The following is a 16,062-nucleotide window of genomic DNA, read 5'->3' as shown; positions in this document are numbered from 1 at the left end:
CTTTTTATTTCTAAATTGTTGAGAGTTGTTATCATGCATAAGCTTTGAATTTTGTCAAATGCTATTTCTGCATCTACTGAGGTGGTCTTGTGTGTGTTTTTTAACCAATTATTCTGTTATATGGTGATTTTATTCACTAGATAAAGCACAGATGTCCAAACTATATTATCCTCTTTATGTATCCCTGGATTCTCTTTGCAAAAAATTTTTAAAAGATTTTTCAACTAAGAGATATTTGTGTTTTTTTCTGGAAAAGTTTGGCCTGCTTTTGATAATAAGTATTTCATATTATAAATATGATAAATAAATTCAACTATTCCTCAGATATTTCATATTTTATATTATTTCTCTTTTAGATACCAAGTAGTATATACCAATGAAAGCATTTGGTTCTAGAGTTCCCTTTGTGGGAAAGTTTTAATTGCCAATTGAAATACCGTGAAAGAGCTAGAGCTATTAAAATTTTAGATTATTTGTCTTCCCAGAATTATTTTATCTAAATGTCAAATTTATTGGCATAAAATTATTTATAACATTTCATTATTTAACCCATGGACTCAAAATATGACTTTTCTTTCATTCCTAATATTAGTATTGGGTTGGCCAAAAAGTTAGTTTGGGTTTTTCCATAACATATTACTTTTTGGCCAATAATATCACTTCAGACTGTTTTTTTCTTATTAGTGGAGTTGGAAGTCTATCAAGTTTATTGATTTTTCCAAATTACCAGCCTTTGGTTTCTTTGCTTTTCCTTTTCCATTTGCCCATCATAAATGTCATTGAATCCTACTTGTATCTTCATTAAATCCTTCCTTTCATTTATTTTGAATTTAATTTGTTCCATTTGTCTAGCTTCTTAAGGCCAAAACTTATGTAAGGAGCCTACAAACTATGCACTGGAGGCCAAATTCACTTTACCACCTAGTTTTGTAGTGCCTGAAAGCTGAGTGATTTTTACATTTTTTTAATGTCTGAAAAAATAAAATAATATTTTGTGCATATGAACATTTTATGAAATTCAGATTACACTTTTTATAAATAGAGGTTATTTTTAGAATGCAGTCCTACTTATCTGTTTATTAATTTCTGTGGTTGCTTTCACACTACAATGGCAGAGATGTTGGTAGCATAGTAGACTTCAAACCCTATTATTTCCCATCTGGCTCTTTACAAAAAAAAAAAAAAAACAGTTGCAAACTCTTGTTTTAGATCATTGATTTTAAATTTTGTTAGTTTGCTTCCGATATAAACATTAAATTATAAATTTCCCTTTGAGAACCGTTTATCTTGCATCACAGATTTTTAAGTGTTGTGTTTTCATTTTATTTACTTCAGAATGCTTTCTGGTTTTCCTTTTGCTTTCTACTTTGACCATGGTGTATTTAGAAATGGTTTGTTTAGCTTACAAGTGTTTAGGGATTTTTCCAGATATCTTCTAGTTATTTATTTCAAATTTATTTTCACTGTGGTGAAAAAACATGCTCTATATGATTTCAGTTCTTTTAAATCTGGTGAGATTTAGTTTATGGCACATCATGTGGCTTGTTTTGTTAAATGTTCCATGTATACTTGAAAATTATGTGTATTCTGCTACTGTAGGTTGCAGTATCCTGTAAATGTCAGGTCCGTTTGGTTGATATTACTTTTTTTTCTATTTCTTATAGATTATATTTGTGTTTATTTTATCAATTATTGGGAGAGGGGTGTGGAAAACTCCAGCCATGATTCTGATTGTCTGTTTCTCCCTTCATTACTATTAGCTTTATATTTTATTTTATTTTTTAAATTGAGATATAGTTGCTTTATGGTGTTGTGTTAGTTTCTGCTGCACAGCGAAGTGAATCAGCTATATGTATACATATAACCCCTTTTTTGGATTTCCTTCCCATTTAGGGGATTGATATATATATCAGTCAATATATATATCAATATATATATATATCAGTCAATATATATATCTATATATATATCAATCTATATATATATATATACACACACACACATAGACACACTATTAGCTTTTGTTTCTTGTATTTTGCAGCTCTGTTATTGCGTGTGTCTACATGAAGGACAGTTAGGCCTTCTTGATTAATTTACCTATTTGTCATTTCAAAATGCCCCTTTTTTTCCCTAGTAATGTTGCTTATTATGTAGTAATTTTTTCCTCTTTTTACTATGGCCTTGCAAGCTTCCTTACGCTCAGTGTTTGCAGGGTTTGTATTTTTCCATTCTCTCATATTCTATCTCTTTATGTATATTTAAAGTGATTTTTTTGTATTCAGTCTTACATTCTCTGCCTTTTCATTGGGCATGGTTAGACCATTTACATTCGGCATATATATCAATTTATTCAGGTTTATAGCAGTCATCTTGCAATTTGTTTTATATTTGTTGCATCTGTTTTTTATTCCTTTTTATCCTCTCTTCCTGCCTTTTTTTAATGTTGAATGTTTAAAAAAATGTCTTCATTATTCACTAATTAGGTATAAGTCTTCAGGTTTTAGTGCTGGTTTTAACATTAAATAAATACACACACACACATACCTCATGATAGTCTATCTTGAAATAATACAACATAATGCAACCTCAATATATTATGTACATGATACATCTTTAAAAGAATGCTTCCATTCCCTATCAGCCTTTATACTGTTTTTTTCCATGTGATTTATTTCTACAATGCCACATCACAATGTATCATTTTTAATTTTGGGTTCAAAAACTCAATTATATTTTACAAAATTAGAAATTATAAATAACATTTTGTAGTTACTCACATATTTATAATTTCTGGTGTTTTTATTCCTTTGGGAAGATCCAAGATTCCTTGTGGCATATTTTTTCAGACTGAAAAATATCTTTTAATAGTTCTCTTTGTTTTGGCCAGCTGATGATGAATTCACTTCCTTCTCAATTTTTTCTGGAAAAGTTTTTATTCAACTTTAATTTTTGACTAATATTTTTGCCAGATGTGTAATTCTGGATAGAAAGGTTTTCTTCTTTTGTTACTTTAAAATGTTTTCCATTATCTCTGGCTTTCATTATTTATTATGACAAGGCTCAGTCACTCTTTTTATTTCTCTGTACATAATGTATCTTGTTTACCATGCTGCTGGTTTTCATAAATCTAGTTACAATATGCCTTGTTATGGTATGTGTGTATGTTTTCTGTTTGCAGTTCACTGAGTTTTTAGGATTGGTTGTTTTATAGTTTTTTTTTTTTTCAATCTAATTTGGATATTCTTCAGCCATTACTTCTTAAAATATTTTTCTGTACTCTCCTTTCTGCTAGGACTCTAGTTATAGTTGACCCTTGAACAGCACTGTGGTTAAGGGCACCAGCCCCCCCACCCCCACATGCAGTTGAAAACCTGTGTATAACTTTTGACTTCCCCAAAACCTAACTACTAAAAACCTAAATGGCCTACTGTTGACTGGAAGCCTTATCAATAAACATGAACAGGCAATTAACATGTTGTCTATGTTAGATGAATTATATACTGTATTCTTACAATCAAGTAATCTACAGAAAAGAAAATGTTATTAAGAAAATCATAAGGAAGAGAAAATATATTTACAGTACTATACTGTGTTTATTGTTAGTGTAATTCTACATCATCTGTTTACAAGTTGAATTATCTGTCAGTATCTACATCAATATTGTCTTATATGATACAAAACATTCTAGATAATATAAGTATTACTAACATCAGACATCAAAAATGAGAAGATAATGTGAAAAAAATTTATATTTGTTTACAGATATAATGATTTATGCATTGATAATGAAGAAGCAGCAATATGATTGCTTTATGGTGACTTAGTATAATAGATAGGATTGCCTCATGATAACCTAATCCATACACTAATGAATGAATTATTATAAAAATTTAATGGCATACAGTATTACCGTCAAATTTATAATAAAACATTGGAAACACTGTTACATTAAAAAAACCCACTTACCTGTGATGTTAGGCTGATATGTAGTTTCTCCAGTTATGAGAGGTGTACTGTATTGTCATGTAATTATTTGAAAGCAAAGTTACAAAACAGAAAAAAAATATTAATTCTATATTAAATCTAATCACCTTGTACCTATGTAAGAATAGGCTGTCCACGTCAACACAAGACTTGCACATAGTGCTCTACACAGTGGATATTTAGACGATGACAATGATGGTGATGAAGCAAAGACATCTCATGTATTTCTTGCCTTACCGCAGCCAGGTTTTCACATGAAGATACACATATACACAATAGTTAAGTTTAACTGTATGACATGTTGATTATTTACTATTCATCATGTGGAAATGGATCATCATAAAGGTCTTTATCCTTGTTGTCTTCATATTGAATTGGCTGGGGAGGAGGAGGAGGAAGAAGGTTGGTTTTTCTGCCTCAGGTTTGATAGAGGTATAACAACTGGAGGAGGTGGAAGGTGGAACAGGAGAGGCAGGCACACCTGATGTAATTTTTGCAAAAATACATCATGATTTCTGTCTGACTTCTTGCTTTTTCATTTCTCTAAAATTGTTTCTATATGGTTCCAGTTTTTCTTCCACAATTTGCTTTAGTTTCATGCCATATCATTGAAGGATCCATGTCATAAAAGAAGTCAAAAGCAGTCTTGAATAATCAGAACCCTTCTGCTAGATTGTCTAATGCCCATTTGTTTTCTGGAACTCTTTCTTCTATGTCTTCGTCCTCATTGTCTGGCTCTGATTCAGAAGCACTCATCTCCATCAAGATGTCTTCTGTTAATTCCTCTTATTTGGTGTCCATTACCTGTTGTATTTCTCTAGGATGCATATGTAGAAACCCTTAACCCCCACCTTTTTTTCCAAGTCCACAGTCTCTTCCATGACTTCCTTGATTGGCTCTGTTGTAAACCATATGAAATCACGCATAACATCTGGACAGTTTTATCCAGCAGGAATATTGATTTTTACTTGATGACTTTCACGGCTTTTTTATAGCAATGATGACATCTTCGATGGCGTAATCCTTCCAGACTTTCATGATGTTCTCTCTATTGGGACAGTCCTTTCCATAGAGTACCATGTGAAATGAGTCTTAAAGGTCTTTATGAACCACTGACCTGGAGGCTGAATTAGAGAGATTGTGTTTGGGGGCAAGGAGACCACTTTGATGCCTTTGGTGGTGTTCTCATGGGGTTCTCAGTGGCCAGGAGCATTGTCCAATATCAAAAGAACTTTAAAAGGCAGTCCCTTACTGTCAAGGTACTTCCTGACTTCAGGGACAAAGCATCAGTGGAACCAATCCAGAAAGTGCTGTTGTCCAGGCCTTCTTGTAGTACAACCGAAAAACTGGCAGCTTGTGTTTACCTTTTCCCTTCAAGGTTTGGGAGTTAACAGCTTTATAGATAATGCCAGTCTTAATTTGCCTCCATTTAAATATCCCTTTATACCTCAAATCCTGGTGTTCACTTCACTTCCTTACTGATAAATGTCCTTTGTGGCATTTTTTGTTTTTTTTTTTTTTTCAAAATCGGGCACTTGACTCTGCATTAACAACCTATTCAGGCAAATATCTTTTCTCCTTAGTGATTTTCTGAAAGGCATCTGGGAACTTGTCTGCTGCCTATTGGTCCACGGAAGCTGCTTCTCCTGTTATCTTGACATTTTTTTAAGCCAGCCCTCTTTCTAAAATTAGCAAATGATTCTTTACTGGTATTAACTTCTCCAGCTTTAGATTTGTCACCTTTTTTTGCTTTAAGTTTTAGTATAATGTTTGCTTTTAATCAAATCACATTGGAGTCTATAGGTATACCTTATAGCAATCCTGCACCCCCATAAAACCTGTTTTTTCAATAAAAGATAAAAAGTTATTTCCCCAAAAGCACAAGCAGCTGGCATAGCTGCAGCTACAGCTTCACGAATTTCCTTTTGTGAAGGAAGTTCCTTCCTTTTCTTTCTTTTTTTTTAAATGTTGGTCCTTATGTTGTATTCATTTATCTTGAAATGGTGGGCAGTGGCAGCGACAGACCTCAATCTACGGTACACATCAAGCAATTCAGCATTTTCTTGTAATGTCATGACTTTTCTCTGCTTCTTGAGAGCACATCCAGCATCACTAGTGGCACTTCATGTGAGTGCCCTGGTGTTATTCAGGGTTTACTGTATGGCACTAAACACACTGAATATACATGAGAACTGAGTGAGATCCCATTTTATTGTGATGTGCAATTTACTAAAGAGTTTTACTGCTCAAACGGAGATGATTAGTATTACACGATGTTTTAAGCTGATACTCACAACAGGCGCTCACCACAGTAGCAACAGGAGGTGGCTAAGAAATTATTACAGTAGTACAGTATCTACTACAGTTAATTTTATGCAGTTATGATTTAATACATTTGCTTACATTCTCTGCACTGCAAATGGCACCATGTAATTAAGGTCTTGTGTGCATATGAGTATTTGTGTGCATAAAGTTTCATAAATGTTCTTTCTATAATAGATTTGTGTGTGTTTTATGGTAGTAAATTATAAAATAGACTAATATTTATGTATATTTTATGCATTCATGGTATACCTTTTTCTTAATTTTTGATATTTCTAGGCTACATGGTTTGTCTTCAAGTTTTTTAAAATTGTCACAAATCTCCAAAAGATTTCCCAATATATTTATTTTAAAAAATACATGTGTAAGTTGACCTACACAGTTCAAACCCGTGTTGGTGAAGGGTCAACTGTGTATCATTTTTACACTGCTTTGAATTATTCCATAGGTCTAGAGGCTCAATTCTTTTTTCTTTCTTTGTTTTTTGTTTTGGGTTTTTTTTTTTGTGCATTTTTTTGATTCTTTTTTCTTCACTTTGGATAGATTGCATTGCTATTCTTTCAAGTTCATTGATTTTTTTTTCCTTTTTCTGCAATATCTAATGTACTCTTAGTCTTATCCAATAAAAACTTAATTTTAGACAATCTAGTTTTTATATCTAGAAATTTTCTTCGGGTATTTTTAAAATTGTTCCATTTTTATTTATTAGGTTTCTATTTTATTTTACATACTTACATATAATTATAATAGCTCTTTTAGCATTTTTGTTTTATAAATCCATCATCTCTGTAATTTCTGGGTCTGTTTTAAAGTCAATTTTATCCTGATTATTTGTCAGTTTCTGGCTGTTTGGTTCGTGTAGTAATTTTGATTGGATGTTGAGCATTGCAGTGTTATTAAATAGTGTTTGGTTTTTAAAATATTTTACCCTGAAATTTGATTATTTGGATAAATTTTATCTCCTTTTTTAAGCTTTGCTAGTGTATGAATATTCATAGGAGTCAAAGAGTATATTCACTCCAGAGCAATCTCAGCACTTACTCCACTGATTAGTGTAGTGTCTCTACTTGTGGTAGGTTGGAGCATGAATGTCTGTCTGCCCTGTGTGAGCCCTTGAAATTGTTATGCATATCCATGTCTGGTCTTTCTTTGTCCTGCCTTTTAGAGTTTTACTCCATGCGTGCACAGTCTAGTACTCAGCAAAGACTCAAGAATATCTAAACAGGTTTCCAGAGTACTTTGTGAACATAGCTCGCTCCTCTCCAGAACTCTGATTTACACTTCTAGCTGACACAGATTCCCCTCAGACCAGCACTCTATCTTGTCAGTTCAGTCATGTCAAAATGCCAAGGGCATTTGGATTTCCCTTCTTGCATGAATGGTCTGTGAATTGTCTCCAGGCAAGGAAGTGTCTTATATGTTTTATATCCCATCTTTCAAGGATCACAGACCTGCACTGTGTGTTGCCCAATGTCTTGAAATAGTTTCATGTATTTTGTATAGTTTCCTGTTGTTTATGGTAGGAGGTTCTGCCCTTGTTTCTCCTTCATGGATCGAAGCAGAAATTTGTTATGTAAAATGGATACAAGAATAAATCTTAAAATTTAAGTTAAAGGCCTATATTAACGGTAAAACTTTGTGCTCTTCGCTCTAACATTGAAGACAAGGCTTGAGATAATGGGAAAACATGGGCTTTACAGTTTCATACACCTGGATTTGGATGTTGGCTGTGTCATGGAGGACAAGTTGCTTAATATTTCGACTTTCAATTTCTTAAACTATAATATGTTATTATAAAACCTACCTCAACTTCTTGCAAGGATTTAGTGAGGTTTTAGTTTGTCATTAGCTCTAGATTTGATGTATGAAATCAAAGAAAATAAAAATGCAATCTAAAAATGTTTATGCTTATATGTTTTAGTCACAATTTGAGCAATGTAATGAATTTAAATTATAAAAACCCTCACTCTCATGTATAAATGAGAAGTAAAGTGATGTTTGTCATAAGTTTAATTTTACTTATTAATGTCCTCTATAAGATTCAACAGTAAATCAAGCACAAATCCCAAAGCAGATGGCTTGTCAGCTACAAAGAAGAAAGCTTTCATTTCTATTAGTTACATGTGTACCTAAGCTCAGTTTTCATGTTACACATAGTCTAAGTAGAAAACTATTTTTAATCAACATGTTGTAATTTGCCTTCATAGAAAATTGTCTTGTTTTTATAAATGCAGTATTTTTTGTTTATCTGTTATAGGCTCTGTCCTTTCAGCCATATTTTGATGAAAATGACAAAGGTGGTCAGTAAAAGTGTATAATACGAAAAGTAAAGTACAATCTTAAAAATATTCCCCTCCAATTTGATTGTAAGTGTTGCTGCTTTTCCTCCACTCTCCCTTTGTTCCATTTTTGGGATAAGAGTTAGAGGACATGCTAGTTTCCAAAAGACCATAGTAAGGTGTTTGTGACAAAAGAAAGTCAGAGAACCTTTGGTAGCTAAGGATACACTCATTCTTTAAGCAAGCCTTTGACTGGTCACCATCTGTCAAGTATGTTATAGGTTACGAGACTACAATAGTGAAAAACAAAGCTTTGCCTTCATGAAGGTTAATCATTAAAGCTAACACTTACATAATGTTTACTATGTTCTAAGTACTTTTAAAATATTAACTCATTTAAATCTCAGAACTTACGTATGAGATAGGTAACATTATTGCCAGAGACATTGAGGCACAAAGGTTATTAATTTGCTCCAACTCCCACAGTTACTAACAGGCAGAGCTGTAATTAAAACCTAGCATATCAGACTCCACCGCTCATATTTGTATATGTGCTAGTTGGGAGAGAGAGGAAGAGAGATCATATTAAATATAAAGGAACAAAATACAATCTGCTTTTCATACCCGTGGGTTTTGCTTGTACAGATAGGGAGGGCTGACTGTACTATGCCATTTTATATAAGGGACTTAAGCATTGGCAGATTTTTGGTATCTGCAGGGGTTCCTGGAACAAATCCCCCGCAAATACTGAGGGAAGACATTAGATAACTATTCATGTCATGGAGTAAAATAGAAAAAGGAAGAAAAATAAGGGAAAATGTGTATGGAGAACTGTTGTTTTAAAAAAGATTTATCAAGAAAGGCTTCACTGAGAAAGTGGCATTTGAGTAAATCTGTTGGGAAAAAAAACATGTGTGTGTGTGTATATATATGTTTAAGGTATATAATGTGTGTGTTCATATATGTGCATATGAGACATATGTATGTGTGTGTGTGTATATTCTGTTTAATTAAACAGATGAAAAAGGCTAAAAATTCCAAGTCAATACACAAATGAGTATAGGACATCTGTTTAATTTGCAGCTACTGTGTTTAACTATAACTGCTTCTATCAATCAACATTAACTCAAACTGAAAAATACACAAAATATTCAAATAATTGTTAGTAATGGAAAATTTTAGTGACTTGAGCACTAAAAGCCTATTTTCTTAAATTTCTGTACAGTTACTAATACATTCTTTGGTGATCAACTCTGGTCATAAAATTGAGTGTGATTGATCATTATAAAGTGTGCACTAATGATGATTAATTGTACTGACTAAACACAACTGCTAAGCCCTGCAGCTACTCAATTTGTCATTGTTGAAAAGAAATTTACTCTAAATGCAGTAATAAGCTGATGCAACTTATTTCATTTAAACATAATATTTTTCTGGGTTTTAATTACACTAATATACTTTCATAGATCCCTAAATAACTTACTAATAATGACTGATATTTAATATGACTTTTCAAATAAATATGTCTTAATAAAGGCCGAAAGCATCATGATTTGGTTAATAGTGAATATATATCTTATAAGAAAGGAATTAGCCATCATAGCATAAGAAGTTATTTATTCAGGATTTTTTTTTCTATACCTAATATTTTATGCAGTAGTGTCATTCATGTTGCTCTAAGTCAATTAAGTTGCAGAAACATAAGCACAACTTTAAAGCACATAAAGAAAATCTAAAATACTTTTGATAGTGTTTCAAATGAAACACTATCTTTTTAAATCTTTTAAATGAAAACACCATCACTGCTGGAAAAGAAAGGTCTATGAACAAACAGTATTATGGCGGAGTTTCTCAACTTCAGCACTATTGTCATTTAGAGTAGATGACTCTTCCCTGTGGAAGACTGTCACACGCATTGTTAAGATATTTAACATCGTTCCTGTCCTTTACTCACTAGATGCCAGTAGAATCCCCTCACCCACCAACCTCATCGTGACAACCAAATATCTTTCCAGACCTGGCTGAATGTCCCCTGGGGGACAAATCACCCTTGGTTAAGAACAATTTCATTAGTATTGAAAATATCTTCTTATATTAATAATTGTATTATAAATAGTAAATAGATTAGCAAATTTATTTATTGAGGACCAGTTATATACCAAGTGTTTTGATAAGTGCTAAAATATATACCATCTCATTCATTTATTTCTTTTACCATATGAGGAAGCACACCAGTATTGGTCATTTTAGAGATATGGGAACTGAGCTCCAAGAGATTGACTTGCATGTCCAAAGCCCTATAGCCAGTAAATAGCAGAGAAAACATTTGAAGTCGGCAAGTCATGGCTGTCTGATTTCAGGAATTATACTCTTGATCAGTTTTCTTAACTCCCTCATTTCCTTAAAGCTTGAATTTGAAATGTTTTTAATGGATTCAAGAATCAAAATGTAAAAAGAGAAATATATAGCCAATAAAAATGGTTTAGACTTTTTATACACCCAGGTAAATACTATGGGTGGACATAGAATATACAAAACACACATTATACCACATCACATTGTTCATCAGCTGGTTCTGGGGAGTGTTTCGCGGCTTATTGGGTTTGGTTGATAGAGCCAAGGAGGAGGAAGGCATGGACAAGAGGACCTCTCAAGAAGTTGCAAAGCCATAAAAACTGGGACAAATGCCAGGAATAAAGAAAAACTTAACCGTGTGAGAAAAAGAAAAGCCTCTCTATAGAGAATATGTTAAATCTGCCAAATCAACACAATAAAATAGAAACATCTGTCAGATTCTGTTAACCAGGATATTAGAATTGGTGAACTAAAAACAAAAGTGAGATAACAATTCAAGTATCATTATATATTTTATAATAATGAGCTTTTAAAGTAGGAATATTGGGCAGAGATCTCATCAGTCAGTTGGTAGAGCTCTTGAACAGGTATATCTTATATTTGATGATGCCAAAATGTTTAATATGATGGCAGTTTTCTCATTAAGGCAATCACTCCTTTTTGATTACAGTCAATTGACTACTTAACATTTTTATTAAAAAATTAACTTGTAACAATTGCAAAATAAGTTTTCTCATTGATGTAATGCATGTATATGCTAATGAGTTGCTTATGTGAATCATCAAATAGCAGTTAACAGGAATGAATGTGAATTATACTAGAAATCAAATCATAACAAACAAACAAAAAACCTTATCACCATGTAAAATTTTCCAATTCTAGAGCAGGAAGGGGGCTGATTTCTGAACAAACTATCACCGAACAGGTTGACAGATGAAAATGGAAACAAATAGAGCAGAAAAAAAGATACCAGTGTATATAAAGTAGTTTAATTCATACTAAAAGCCAGCAATATAGATCAAGAAGAAAAGAATGGATCAATCAGTACTGTTTAATTAATTGACTACTGTATTAGTTTTCTATTGCAGCATCATGAGTTACCACAAATTGAGCAGCTTAAAACAATACGCTTACTGTCTCAGTTTCCATGGGTTGATGATAGTCTGCAACCCAGGTGTTGATCAGGACAGCATTCTCATCAGAGGCTGGACTGGAGAAAGAGTCACTTCCAAACTTTCTCAGGTTGTTGAAAGCATTAGTCTCCTTACAGTTATAGAACTGAGGTGCTCACTTTCTTGGTGGCTTTTGACTTAGGACTGCTTTCAGCTCCTACAGGTTGCTTGCATTTCTGGGCACAGGGCCCTCTCATAAGCACTCTAATAAGATGGCAGCTTATTTTTTCAAAACCAGGACGAAAAAGATGCATGCTTGCATACTTTTACAGAGAAGTACCTGCTTGCATACAAAAATATATTCATATACATATATGTGTGTATGTGTGTTTTTATACAGGAATGAATAGATACATGTAGATACAGATACAAATATACATATATGTACATATATGATATATACACATATGTATGTAAATGTAATCATGGGAGTGACAACACAGCACCTTTGCCATGTTTTATTAGTAACAAGCAAATCACAGATCCAGTCCACATTCCGGATTAGGAGATTATATATTATAATCTCTATGTATATTATATATGCAAAATATAAACAGAATATACAGAATACAAACATAGTGGGCATCCTAAATTTTGCTCAACGCAACTAGTCTGGAACGTGTTAGTTCAGAACAACCTATGACAGATACACAACTTTTATCACATTGGTTTTAAAATTTCAAATGAAAAAGCAAACAAACAACACACCAAAAATATAACCATGAAATTAGAAGAAAATTGATTTTAAATTAAAAAGAAATTTACCTCTCTATAGAATAGAATTTCCTAAATATAACATTAGCGTCTGTTTCAGAATAAACTTCTTCACTGGAAAAAAGATATTTGGCAACTCTGGCAAGTGGCAATGTGACATTTCTAGATCTTTGCATGCGAGAGAAGAATCCTTAGAAAGATATTTTGCGAAAACTTCTCTCCAATCCCCCTTCCATTAACAGCCTATAGGAAAGTCACAAATATGTCATCAAGTCTAAGAATCAATGATGAGATACACCATTTATGTTTCCTCTCAAAGGAAAACCCTGGTAATTAAATTGTTACCATACATTATTACTCAATTTGTTAAAAGTTTTACTTATTAACACACCTCCTTTAGACTTAGCTTAACTAGATTTTTATCACTCTTTGAAACTTAAAAAAGAAGCCATACATAAAATATTGGTTAAGATAGTCATAATATTTATTCACTTTCGGAGTATGACATTTTTTTAAGGAAATTTATTTTAACTTTACCAAAAATTCTGTTATGTTTGTTCATTTGTATTTGATTCCACAGATAATTGAAATCGTGCTGTATTTGTCTTTGACTTATTTCACTTAGCATAATATCTTCTGTGTCCATTTATATTCCCACAAATGGCAAGATTTCATTCCTTTTTCTGGCTGAGTAATATTCCTGTATGTGTGTGAATATTATATATGAAAATGTATAGAATTATATATACTTATATATACTATATGCATAAAATAACACATCTTCTTTATCCGTTCGTCTAGTGATGGACACTTACGTGATTCCATATCTTGACTTATGTAAATAATGTTGCAGTGCACATTGGGTACATATATCTTTCCTAATTAGTGTTTTTATTTTCTTCAGATAAATACCCAGAAATGAAATTGCTGCATCATATGACAGTTCTATTTTTAATTTTTTGAGGAATATTCATACTGTTTTCCATAGTGGCAGCACCAGTTTACATTCCCACCAAAAATACATGAGGGTTCCCCTTTCCCCACATCCTTGCCAACACTTGTTATTTTTCTCTTTGATGATAACTATTCTGACAGGTATCAGGTGATATCTCATCATGCTTTTGATTTGCATTTCTCTGATGATTAGTGATGTTGAACATCTTTTCTTGTGCCTATTGGTCATCTGTATGTTTTCCTTGGGAAAATGTCTATTCAGATCCTCTGCCTATTTTTTAATTAAGTTGTTTGTGGTTTTTTGTGGGGTTTTTTGATGTTGAGTTGTAAGAGTTCTTCGTATGTTTTGAATATTAACCCCTTATCAGATATTGTTTGCAAATATCTTCTGTTTAGTAGATAGGGTTTTCATTTTGTTGGTAGTTTCCTTCGCTGTGTGAAAGCTTTTTAGTTTGGTTTAGTCCCATTAGTTTATTTTTGCTTTTGTTTCTCTTGCCTAAGGAGATGTCTCCAAAAAAAAAATCAGCTCAAAGTTAATGATAACTTTTGACCAAATGCTATAGTACTTCATAGTGTATCAAACAAAATAGAAATACAGTACATATTGAAAGACTATTTCACTCTTTTCTCTAAGCCAATGATACCTATATCAATTCAGTCAATTATTTTTCATTGTATGTAAATAAGAACCTGTTTTAGAGTGTATGTTAAGTGAGGCTGTTTGCTTTCCTACAAGTGCCAAAACAAATTACTGCAAACTTGGTGAACTAAAACGATAGAAATTTATTCTCTTACAGTTCTAGAGGCTAGATAACCAAAATAAAAATGTAGGCAGTGTTGGTACCTTCTGAAGGATCTGAGGCATAATCCAGTCTATGCCTCCCTGCTGGCTTCTGGTGGCTATAGGCAATCCTTGGCATGTAGATGTTGTCACTCCAGCCTCTGCTTCTGTCTTCACATGGCTTTCCCCTCTCTGTCTCTGTGTGTCTCAAATATCCCTCTCCTTTCTGTTAAAAGGATACCAGTCATTGGATTAAGGCCCACCCTAAATCCAGGAACATATTAACTCAAGATTCTTAATTTAATTACATCTGCACATACCCTATCTCCAAAAAAGGTCGCATTCACAAGGGATTAGGACTTAGACATTTCTTTGGGGGAGACACTATCCAACCCATGATAGAGGCAACATTGAATAGTTGCTGTGTGTAAATAAAAGATAATTCTAAATATGAAAAGCTATAAATTATAAATTTTGGCATTTTAAAATCAGATGTCTTTATGGTATAAGCATTAACTACTATTATTTGATGATTTAGTCTCAATTCTCTTACACTGTTACCAGCAAAATTTTATGGATGCAAATCAGGAACCAGAAGACCGGGGGATACATGCTAATATTTTATATGCAACTAACAAGAACATAGCATGAAATTTTGCATATTAGAATTAAAAACATAAACATCAGGATTTTTAGAGTTGTGAATGACAAGTAACATTATCTTTTGAATTTGGCCAGTCTTCCATTTCAGTGAAAACATGGGAAAATTTGATGGATTATATTGGTCACTGACAAGAACATTTAAAATGAATCTCCTTCTGGGAGAGGATCAAGATGGCGGAGTAGGAGGGTTCACTCCCTCTTGCAAGAGCACTGGAATTACAACTAACTGCTGAATAATCATTGACAGAAAGACACTGGAACTCACCAAAAAAGACACCCCACATCCAGAGACAAAGGAGAAGCCATGATGAGATGGTAGGAGGGGTGCAATCATGTTAAAATCAAATCCCATAAATGCTGGGTGGGTGACACAAACTGGAGAAGAGTTATACCACAGAAATCCGCCCACTAAAGTGAGGGTTCTGAGCCCCACATCAGGCTTCCCAACCTGGGAGTCCAACAACAGGAGGAGGAATCCCCAGAGAATCAGACTCTGAAAGGCAGCGGGATTTCATTGCAGGACATCCACAGGACTGGGGGAAACGGAAACTCCACTCTTGGAGGGCACACAAAAGTGAGTGCTCACCAGGACCCTGGGGGAAGGAGCAGTGAACCCGTAGGATACTGAACCAGACCTACCTGCTGGTGTTGGAAGGTTGCCTGCAGAAGTGGGGTGCAGCTGTGGCTCATGGAGGAGATAGGAACACTGGCAGCAGGGTTTCTGGGAAGTGCTCATTGGTGTGAGCCCTCCTGGAGTCTGCCATTGGCTCCACCAAAGAGCCTATAAGCTCCAATGCTGGGTATCCTCAGGCCAAACAACCAACAAGGTGTGAACACA

The sequence above is a fragment of the Hippopotamus amphibius genome, chromosome 3 (genome assembly GCF_030028045.1).
Source record: "Hippopotamus amphibius kiboko isolate mHipAmp2 chromosome 3, mHipAmp2.hap2, whole genome shotgun sequence".
In the NCBI taxonomy this organism is placed as follows: Eukaryota; Metazoa; Chordata; class Mammalia; order Artiodactyla; family Hippopotamidae; genus Hippopotamus; species Hippopotamus amphibius.
The sequence above is the reverse complement of the archived record's forward strand: the minus strand, read 5'-3'. Positions refer to the sequence as shown.